Source organism: Trachemys scripta, chromosome 6, assembly GCF_013100865.1.
Source record: "Trachemys scripta elegans isolate TJP31775 chromosome 6, CAS_Tse_1.0, whole genome shotgun sequence".
Classification (NCBI taxonomy): domain Eukaryota; kingdom Metazoa; phylum Chordata; order Testudines; family Emydidae; genus Trachemys; species Trachemys scripta.
Genome location: NC_048303.1, coordinates 101168224 through 101178183, shown reverse-complemented (window position 1 = coordinate 101178183; position 9960 = coordinate 101168224).

Below are 9960 nucleotides of genomic sequence, written 5' to 3'. Positions count from 1 at the left end.
ACATTATGATATTTTACACCTGAACAGTTAAGAAATTATATGAACAATAATTGTATTTGAATATTTAGCTATTCTGTTCAATACTGATTTCCATACTCTTAATCTTTTTCTTTTAAATGTAAAGTTCCTTAGTAAACATATACAGAGGCAAGCGTAACTCAAATTTAATTATTTTGTAAGCTATCATAATGGTTTGCAATAAAAGAAACAAATGATAGAGGAAGAGACTTCTTATTTTCTCCCTTTTCAGCTTCAATACATGACTCTGTTTGCAAATTGATCTAAGTATGAATGTTCTATTCTAGTGTGAAATAAATTTAATACTAACATTTATATGACCAAGTCCTGAAGTGGCCCCCAAAGTTGCAGTGAAAAGAATAGATGAAGAAAATAAACATGTAAAGTACAACAGTAGAAATAAAAAATTACAACAAGAGAAGAAAGGAAGAGTGTAAAAAAAAATCCCCTCTTTTTCCCCAGATCCTAGGTAAATTTTACAACAGTTTTATAATGGCTACAAAACCGATCATGAAATCATAAAATCCTTTGTGATACAAGTGATATGATCTACTCATTGTTCCTTTTTCCTCTTTCAAGGTATTCAATGAATCCTTGACAAAGTTCTAAGAATTTCAAGGAGTAGTACCTGATTTTCTACTGTTTGGGACCTTATATAATCATTTGCAGGTGTGAGGATGAGTGTAAAACACTACTATTCTGATCTGGTAACATTCTATATTCATTTATATAAATGCAGGGACCATGAGAGGCCATCTAGTCCAGCTCCCTGTGCTGTGCGTGTGCTGAGGCAGGACTAAGTGTACGTAGGCCATCCCTGACAGGTGTTTGTTTCACCTGTTCTTAAAAACCTCCAATGATGATGTAACACAGGGTCCCCTTGGTCCAACTGGCAGATTACACAGGGGGTATACAGGACTTTACAGGGCTTGCCTGGGTCAGACGTATGCATAAGAGTTCACCAAAGGGTGGTTTATGTGATCTCTACTGAGAGCCATTAGCCCACAGGTCCTCATAATCACTGTGCAATCAATGTACAAATAACATTTAAGGCATTCAGGATCCATACTGAAAATTATGTACTTACGGTCTTGGAATGAAGGCCGTTCACTAGGAGGTGACATATCTATGTGCTTGTGTTGTCCATGGCCTGTGGCATTGGGGAGCTGAGCGCGACAGGCACAGACAAGAATTCCTCTGGTGATAGTGAGGTGCCTCACAGCCTTGGGTACTCCCGGGATGCATCATAGATGGGTTTTCCACAACCCTTGGAGATCTATTTCAATGCTTAACTATCCTTACAGTTAGGAAGTTTTTCCTAATATCTAACCTAAATCTCCCTTGCTGCAGATTAAGCCCATTACTTCTTGTCCTACCTTCAGTGGATATGGAGAACAATTGATCATTGTCCTAATTATAACAGCCCTTAACATGACATGCCTAGACTAAGGGCTCTATAGCAGCACAGCTACAGTGCTATAGGTATGCTGCGGTAGCACCATAGTGTAGATGTTTCTTACAGTGACAGAAGGGTTTTTTCCCCCCACACTCCTGAGTGCTGTATCTATGTTGACCTAACTTTAAGTGTAGATCAGGCATGAGACCATGATTATCACCTTGTCGATACCATAACCTCATGTTAAAAAGAAAACATTGCAGGACCCCTTTTCATAGTTTTGTAACTCCTCTCACATAAAGGCATAAAGAAAGGAGAGTCGTAACCCCAGGCTGAGAACCTACTCTAGTCTCTCCCTTTCCCATAGTAAAAATAATCCTTTTTGTTCTGAAGTTTTGATAGCAAAACTATAAAATTCCTAAGAAGTTTGAGATCCCACCATTGTAAATACGAGATCACACAATAATGCGCCTATTGGATAGTCCTTTGTAAAATGACCTGTTTGTTAGGTACCAAAGATCTAAAACTATACAGGAGGTAGAGAAGAAAAAAGTTGAATTGCTGCATCTTCCTTTTCTCTTCAAACAAAACCATTCCCCTCTCCTCGAACAGAACCTAAGTAGTTAATATACCATATGGTGTTTTGCGTTCCCATTCTTCTAAATTTATAGCTCAAAACTGAGTATTATATTTAACAAATTCCATAACTTTTCCACCAATACCTATAGTTTTTTGTACATTCGACTGGTAGAGCCAGTCATCCCAGTTGAATTCCTTATCAAATCTGAGTGAAATAAAAAAATTAGAGATTATTTTAATTAGTTTTGAGAGATTGTCTGTAGAGTACTGTGGATAAAGCCAATGTGGTCCTTTTCTTTGAGAAAAGGCCTAGTAGTGTTCAAATTGGCCACTAATAACATTGCAAAAATCTTAATCTGTAATAGGCACGTCCCTTGGTCTGTTTTTCCTTCTTTTGCAATCATTTGTGTGTGAGTATTTGTGACTGCAAAATGCATCTAGTAATAGGTGAGAACTAGTAGTGGGCTTAAATACATTGGCTAACAGTGGGTCAACTTTGGAGGTGATAACTTTATAGAGGTTTATGGAAAAATCAATCAGGAGTTTAATTAGTCTTCAGTTGTTTAATGGCAACAGTGATTTCTTGGCTTTCATATGAAGTATTCAGTTCCTCTTTCTTTCTTTCTGTCTTTCTTTCTTTCTTTCCTCCAGTTTATATAGTTGTGAAAAATGGTATAGAAGCTAACTTATATCTGTAGAATTGGTAGAATTCCCTTTACCTAAGTTTCTTTGTTGAACTATTTTGGAAGGATCTTTTCCTGTTCCCTCGCAGATGCAAAGTCAGGATGTTTCCCTTCAAGAAAAGGTTTGTGTTTCAATGAAAACATAAAATGTCGTGATTATACTGCCATAATGGAACAACTCGGTAAAACTTAACCTCATGTATATAATGCAACTTTATATTGTTTAACTCATTGGAACAACAAAAAGCTTTCCATGATTATAGTTGTATACACATCGTGACCAGAAAGGAAGATGCTTTACTCGCCCAATGGCAATTCACTGCTGCTTCAGGAACTTAACTCCTATAAGATTGTAATTAGAACCAGTGAACACTTAAGTCTCAGTTCAGTAAAGCCCATAAGCAGTTATTTAACTTTTTATGTGTCATCCCAGTCACCTTTCTGAGATCTTACAATTGGCAATACAGCAGAAGCAAATATGTGTTCTTCTCTTGTCCTTGTGGACTAGATAAACAAGTCCAAACAAGTAATTTTATATAAAAGGTAGACTGGGGGCTGCAAAATATTTTGCTGCTAGTTATAGACCGCATAATATGAAACAATTACTAATCAATGGCTCTTGTGTACAATACTGTATGACACTGATGTCACTCACATCCTGAATACAGTAAATAAACTATATAAACGATAGAAAAGAAAACTACAATGGTATAATAAGAAAAAGAAAAAGAAAAAAAAAAGGGTGGTAAGATAACTGTCATTGCCAGAAAAAACAGTTCACTTGACTCTCATTCTCTTTTGCAGATTTTTGTTGTTGTTGAAAGGAGAAACAAAGCCTCTTTTTGCCAACAAGTGAAGGGGACATGGAAACCCCTTGCTTTCTTTTCTCTGGCACCAGGGATTCACAAAGAGAAGAACCCCTTTTGGACATGCCCTGAATTTATATTTAAGGCCACTCAACATGACAAGAAATAAAATCAAGTCCACCAAAAACAAAGGACAATTTGGAATTGGCTTGTACTGATCTCCCTACCATTATCTTGCCTCATTTCCTTAAAATCTTTCATTTTGTGTTACCTGCACCCAAGAGTGTTAACTCCACTTCTGCAAATCTATGGACTGTGTTCATCCACCCTGTCACAGTATCCCAGGGCTGTTCCTGCAACTCTCTATATAGTTAAGTTCAGCGAAAAGCCCTGGTACTGGGACTTCATACAAACCTGACTTGTGTGCTGGTTTACAACTGATTTACCCTATTGTATGGACTTCTACTATTATTTAAGACTTACTACTACACTGACGGTGCATCCAGTTAAATCAGTTTGCCATTTGGACATGAAGAAAAATTGAGTTCCCAGAACTGTTAGCTGTGCAATCACCAAGCAGCAAGACCACTATGACCACAGTCTGAGGTCTCATGGATAAATCAGTGTTGGGAAGGCTGATCAAGGCTATGATAGTAAAAGAAACTGTCCTACTGTTCTTTTCATAAACTGGGGTTTTTGGCTGTATTGATGATCCCTTCACACTGGTTTCCATTCCTCCCAAATAAACTTCACTCCCTTGTTCTTGTAACTGGGTGTTCTTACTGTATTTGTTCTATGGGTACGTCTACACTTACCTCCGGGTCCGGCGGCAGGCAATCGATGTTCTGGGATCGATTTATCGCGTCTGGTCTAGACGCGATAAATCGATCCCGGAAGTGCTTGCCGTCGACGCCGGTACTCCAGCTCGGCGAGAGGAGTACACGGCATCGACAGGGGAGCCTCCCTGCCGCGTCTGGACCCGCGGTAAGTTCGGACTAAGGTACTTCGAATTCAGCTACGTTATTAACATAGCTGAATTTGCGTACCTTAGTCCGAAGTGGGGGGTTAGTGTGGACCAGGCCTAAGTCACTAATTGTACAAGTTATACTGTGTACTGAAAGGGTTCTGAGACCAAGTGGCACCCAAAACATACATGACCTCATGAAACCTGGAGGCACCCTGCAGAAAAGCCAATGAATAGATGACACTGTTGCCTGTGAACAGATGATGCCACAGACAAGGTCAGTACTATTCCAACGGAAAGACCTGATCACTCCTTATACACAAGTCAGGTGTCATCTAGTGGAACAGGGATTACACTGTAAACTGAAGAGTGCATGCATGCATGCATGCACACAAGAGGCTTAGCAAAATAGATACAAGATATTATTGCTGGATATAGATATTACATACATAGATATCATATATATACACACACTTTTTAAATTCAAAATCCTCATTAAGCACACTGTATTTTACCTTTTATTTATCCTAACTTCTTTATGGAGGCAACATATTGAAAATGTGGATGTTGAAAAATTCCATGGGTATAAGAGTCAGGGAGCACGCGTCTGACATGAACCTTTGTGAGTGAAGTTAACGATAATAAAATGTGTATTTCTTTGGTTACTAGAAAAAGAGAACAGTAATTTTACAACCAGCATCTCTCTGCTTAGAATGTGTGTAATCTCTACAAAGGGACTTTTCATTCAGAGGAACTTTTAAAAGAGAATTTGTAGAGTCGGTATTATCTAACGGAAAAAGAAATCCATTAAAGTGATGCAAAGGAAAAGCAAATCATGTTCTCTCAATATCTAGACCAGTTAGGATGCCAGTTATTGATTTAGTCTGGGGTACAGGAATACTAAATCTTCCTCTGTATTCATGGCACAATATATATTTTGCAACTCCTCTTATGATGATTTAGTTTCTATATATTTTTTAAATCAACCCATTAAAAATGTAAGAATTCTTCTGTCGACCTAGCTTTGTCTATAGTGTGGGTTAGCGTGATCTAAGTATGTCACACAAGATGTGAAATTTTTCACAGCCCTGTGTGACATAGATAGCTTGACCTAAGTTTTAGGTATAGACCAGGTTAATTGGCTTCTCGGATAGAACCAGCTAGTTTGCTGATCAGGTTGTTTCTTATCTTTATTTTCTGTGAGGTGTTGTATGATGTTCCTTGAAAGTCATGGTACAGTCCAGTGTAACACCTAGATACACAGGCATTAAGCCACAGTCCATCCTATGTCCATTCAGGAAGATGGTAAGCTGTTTACTGACCTTTATGTGGTATAAATGTAAGCAGGGGTATAATGCAATTATGTTCCTGTCATATACCCTGTAAGTACCCTGCTTTAGCAGGGAAAAACAAAGCTGCAACTAGCAAGCCATATCTCTCAGACCTTGGCCACCATGGACTCTCAAACAATCACAGGGATTCAACGCTGATTAATGCACATTAGATTCCCATAATGACACCTGAACAAAGTGAAAGGGCTCAAAACATTCCAACATGCTTTCCAGAGATATTGGGCAAAGTCTTGCTCATGTGAATAATTCCATTGTGACTTCATTACATAGTAAAGAGGGCAGAGTTTGGTTCATCTCTCCAGGCCAAGTCTTTGTCAATCTAGTTGGTATCTAAGCAATATTAACAACAATGTTTTACTTTGCCCTTTTCTCTAGCTTCTGTTTATAGAATCATAGGACTGGTGAGAGGTCATCTATTCCAGTCCCCTGCACTCATGGCAGGACTAAGTATTATCTAAACTAGTGGTTCTCAAACTTTTTTTTTTGCGGACCACTTGAAAATTGCCGAGGGTCTTGGTGGACCACTTATTTCCAAATGTTGCTTGTACCATTAGCTAACTATTGTAAAGCGCTTTGGATAAAAGCACTATATAAAAAAAACCCCCTTAATTATAATTAACATTTGTTGTTCTACAAATAAAAGCACACAACTCATATTTTAATATCAGTAGTCTTACCTTTCTAATGTGATGAATGTGCCCTCTCTCCCCCGCCGTGGCAGCCCCGGAGCTGGGGCTGGGAAGGAGGGGGGTCTCTCCCCTGCTGCGGCAGCCCCCGAGCTGGGGCTGGGAAGGAGGGGTGTCTCTCCCTGGCAGTCGCAGTCCTGGAGCTGGGGAAAGTCACCTCTTTCTCTAGCCACTGCAGCCCGGCATGTCCCAATTCCCCCCACCTCCTCTTCTCACCCCACTGCCCCCTCCCACCTATTCCCCCCAAGGCCACCACCTCACCTTACATGTGTGTCTTCTCCAGAGTCCAGGCATCTAATTAGTGGAGCCACGCCTGTGCGGCTCCACTAATTAGGTGGGTGGTCCTTCATTTTCTTGTGTGCGGCCGCCCAGACGTGCACCTTAGAGGGAACTATCTGTGGACCACTTGAATGGAGCTCGCAGACCACTGGTGTTCTGCGGACCACAGTTTGAGAACCTCTGAAAACCATCCCTGGCAGGTGTTTGTCTAACCTGATCTTAAAAATCTCCAGTGATGGAGATTCCACAACTTCCCTATGCAATTTATTCCAGTGCTTAACCACCTGACAATTAGGAAGTTTTTCCTTATGCCCAACCTCAACCTCCTTTGCTGCAATTCAAGCCCATTGCTTCTTGTCCTATCCTCAGGGGTTAAGAAGAACAATTCTTCTCCCGCCTCCTGGTAACAGCCTTTTATGTACTTACCGTATTACTAATACAAAGATAATTTTCAATATCAATTTATTTTTCATTATTTGTATTGTTGACTTCTGTCTGTCTCTCAGCTTGGGCAATGAGACCAAACTAGTCCTTTTCACTTTTGTTTATAGAATGCTTCTAGTCAATTTCCAGTATTGCCAACACCAAGTGTTCAAAAATCATGAGTCAGGCCTCTAAAAATTGGCTTAAAATCAGGAAATAAAAAGAACTAGATTTTTTTTAATTTGCCTTCTCATTTCTGACCCTTTAGGGTTCATTTGGATCAGATTTTCAAACTTTTCTTTGCAGCCCTAAGGACTAGCACCGGTTTTTTGTTTTTGTTTTTTTTAAGAACGAGCTGAGATTCTCATGTAATCAAGGGACTTCAAGAGCTGGGGCTTTAGGAGAATACCAAGTATTAAGAGACTTGCATAAAATCATGAGAGTAGCCCAACAGTTTGGGCATTCACTTGAGAGGAAGCAGATCCCTATTCAAACCCCTTCTTCTCATCAGGCACAGGGGGAACTTGAACTAGGGTCTTCCATGTCTCAGGTGAGCACTCTAACCCAGAGGTGGGCAAACTATGGCCTGCGGGCCACATCCAGCCCACGGGATCCTCCTGCCCAGCCCCTGAGCTCCTGCCCGAGGAGGCTAGCCCCCAGCCCCTCCCCCGCTGTTTCCCCTCACCCGCAGCCTCAGCTCACTCCGGCGTTGGCGCAATGCTCTGGGCGGCGGGGCTGGGAGCTCTTGGTGCAGGGCAGCTGCAGAGCCCAGCCTGACCCGGTGCTCTGTGCTGCGCGGTGGCATGGCTGGCTCCAGCCAGGCGGCATGGCTGTAGCACCACCAGCCACTGGTGCTCCAGGCAGCGCGGTAAGGGAGCAGGGGGAGTTGGATAGAGGGCAGGGGAGTTCAGGGTGGTGGTCAGGGGGCAGGGGTGTGGATAGGGGTCGAGGCAGTCAGAGGGCAGGGAACAGGGGGTTGAATGGGGGCAGGAGTCCCGGGGGGCAGTCAGGAAGGAGAGGGGGGATTGGATGGGGCAGTGGGGGGCAGTCAGGGGCAGGAGTTCCGGGTGCGGTCAGAGGACAGGGAATGGGCGGGTTGGATGGGGCAGGAGTCGGGGGGGGGCGTCATCAGGGGGCGAGAAGCAGAAGGGTTCGGATATCGGGTGGGGCCGGGCCATGCCTGGCTGTTTGGGAAGGCACAGCCTTCCCCAACCGGCCCTCCATACAATTTTGGAAACCCGATGCGGCCCTCAGGCCAAAAAGTTTGCCCGCCCCTGCTCTAACTACTGGGATAAAAGTTATGAAGGCAGTCCTCCTTTCCTCCCCACCCCAGATGTTTTGTGTAGAGCTAAGCGGCCTTTGAGCACATCTTCCACATTGGGCCCTGCAGATGAATTAGGCAGAGGAGCACCTATCTTCCCTCTTCTCCCCGTAGTTTATGAATCTCACCAGGGCTTAGGCATCCATATGCCAAGAGTGAGACAGCAGTGTGTATTCTCAGAGCAGAAATTTAGGTGCTCTGGGAACTTTTACACCAAAAATTTAGAGTGAGTTTAGGCACCTACAGGGTCAGGTGGCAGCTGAGTGGGGTTTTTGGGAATGCCAGTGACACCTGTATCGGTACCTGAGGAGTCTAAGTCCCTTTGTGAATCTAACCCTATATTTCTTTTTGTTGCTCTTGGACTTTGTGGGCCTTGGAAGGGTGTAACGATGCTGCCTTTGGTGGGACACTTCTGAGAGTGTCAATTCAGGACAAATTGCTTAGAGCAGCGTGATTATAGCCCAAGGCTGGGGTTCCTTTGCACACCAAGGCAAACCAAACCAGCCAGACAGAGAGGACTTTGGTTTTACCCCATTGGCTAACCATAAGTCATACAAGCAATTCCTTTAGACACTCCAGTACCCAGTATCACCACAAATGCCACTCGTTATGGTTATGAAAACCAATATCCCAGTAAAAGAAAAAAGGTTCTCCCAATCCCAAAGGACCAAGCCCCAGACTCAGGTCAATATACAAGTTAGATCTTACCCACAAATCATGCTGTTGCCAATCAATCATTTAGAATCTAAAATCTAAAGGTATATTCATAAAAAAAAAGAAATATAAATGAGAGCTAGAATTTGTTAAATGGAATCAATTACATACAGTAATGGCAAAGTTCTTGGTTCAGGCTTGTAGTAGCGATGGAATAAACTGCAGACACAAATCAAGTATCTGGAGTACATCCACAGCTGGGATGGGTCATTCAGTCCTTTGTTCAGAGTTTCAGTTTGTAGCAAGGTTCCTCCAGCGGCAAGAAGCAGGATTGAAGACAAGATCAAGGAGATGCAGCAGCCTTTTGTAGGCTCTCTCTTATGGGTGGAAACCCCTTGGTTCTCCTGGGAAAGATCACAGCAAGATGGAGTTTGGAGTCACATGGGCAAGTCACATGTCCATGCATGACTCAGTTCTTTACAGGCCGACACCATTGTTTACATGTTAGTTTGAACGTTCCCAGGAAATCTCAGATGTGGATTGGCGTCTCCCAAAGTCCATTGTCAGATAAGTGTTTCTTGACTGGGCACTTCCTGAGAATAGTCCCTTCTCAAGAAGCTGACCAAATGTTTCACTGAGGCTACTTAGAATCAAAACAGATTAAGATACAAGTACATAGCCAATATTCATAACTTCTACTATAAAAATGATACACACATACAGCTAGCATAATCATAATCAGCAAATCATATCCTTTCCACAGACACCTTACACGACAACCTTTGTACAATATATGCTG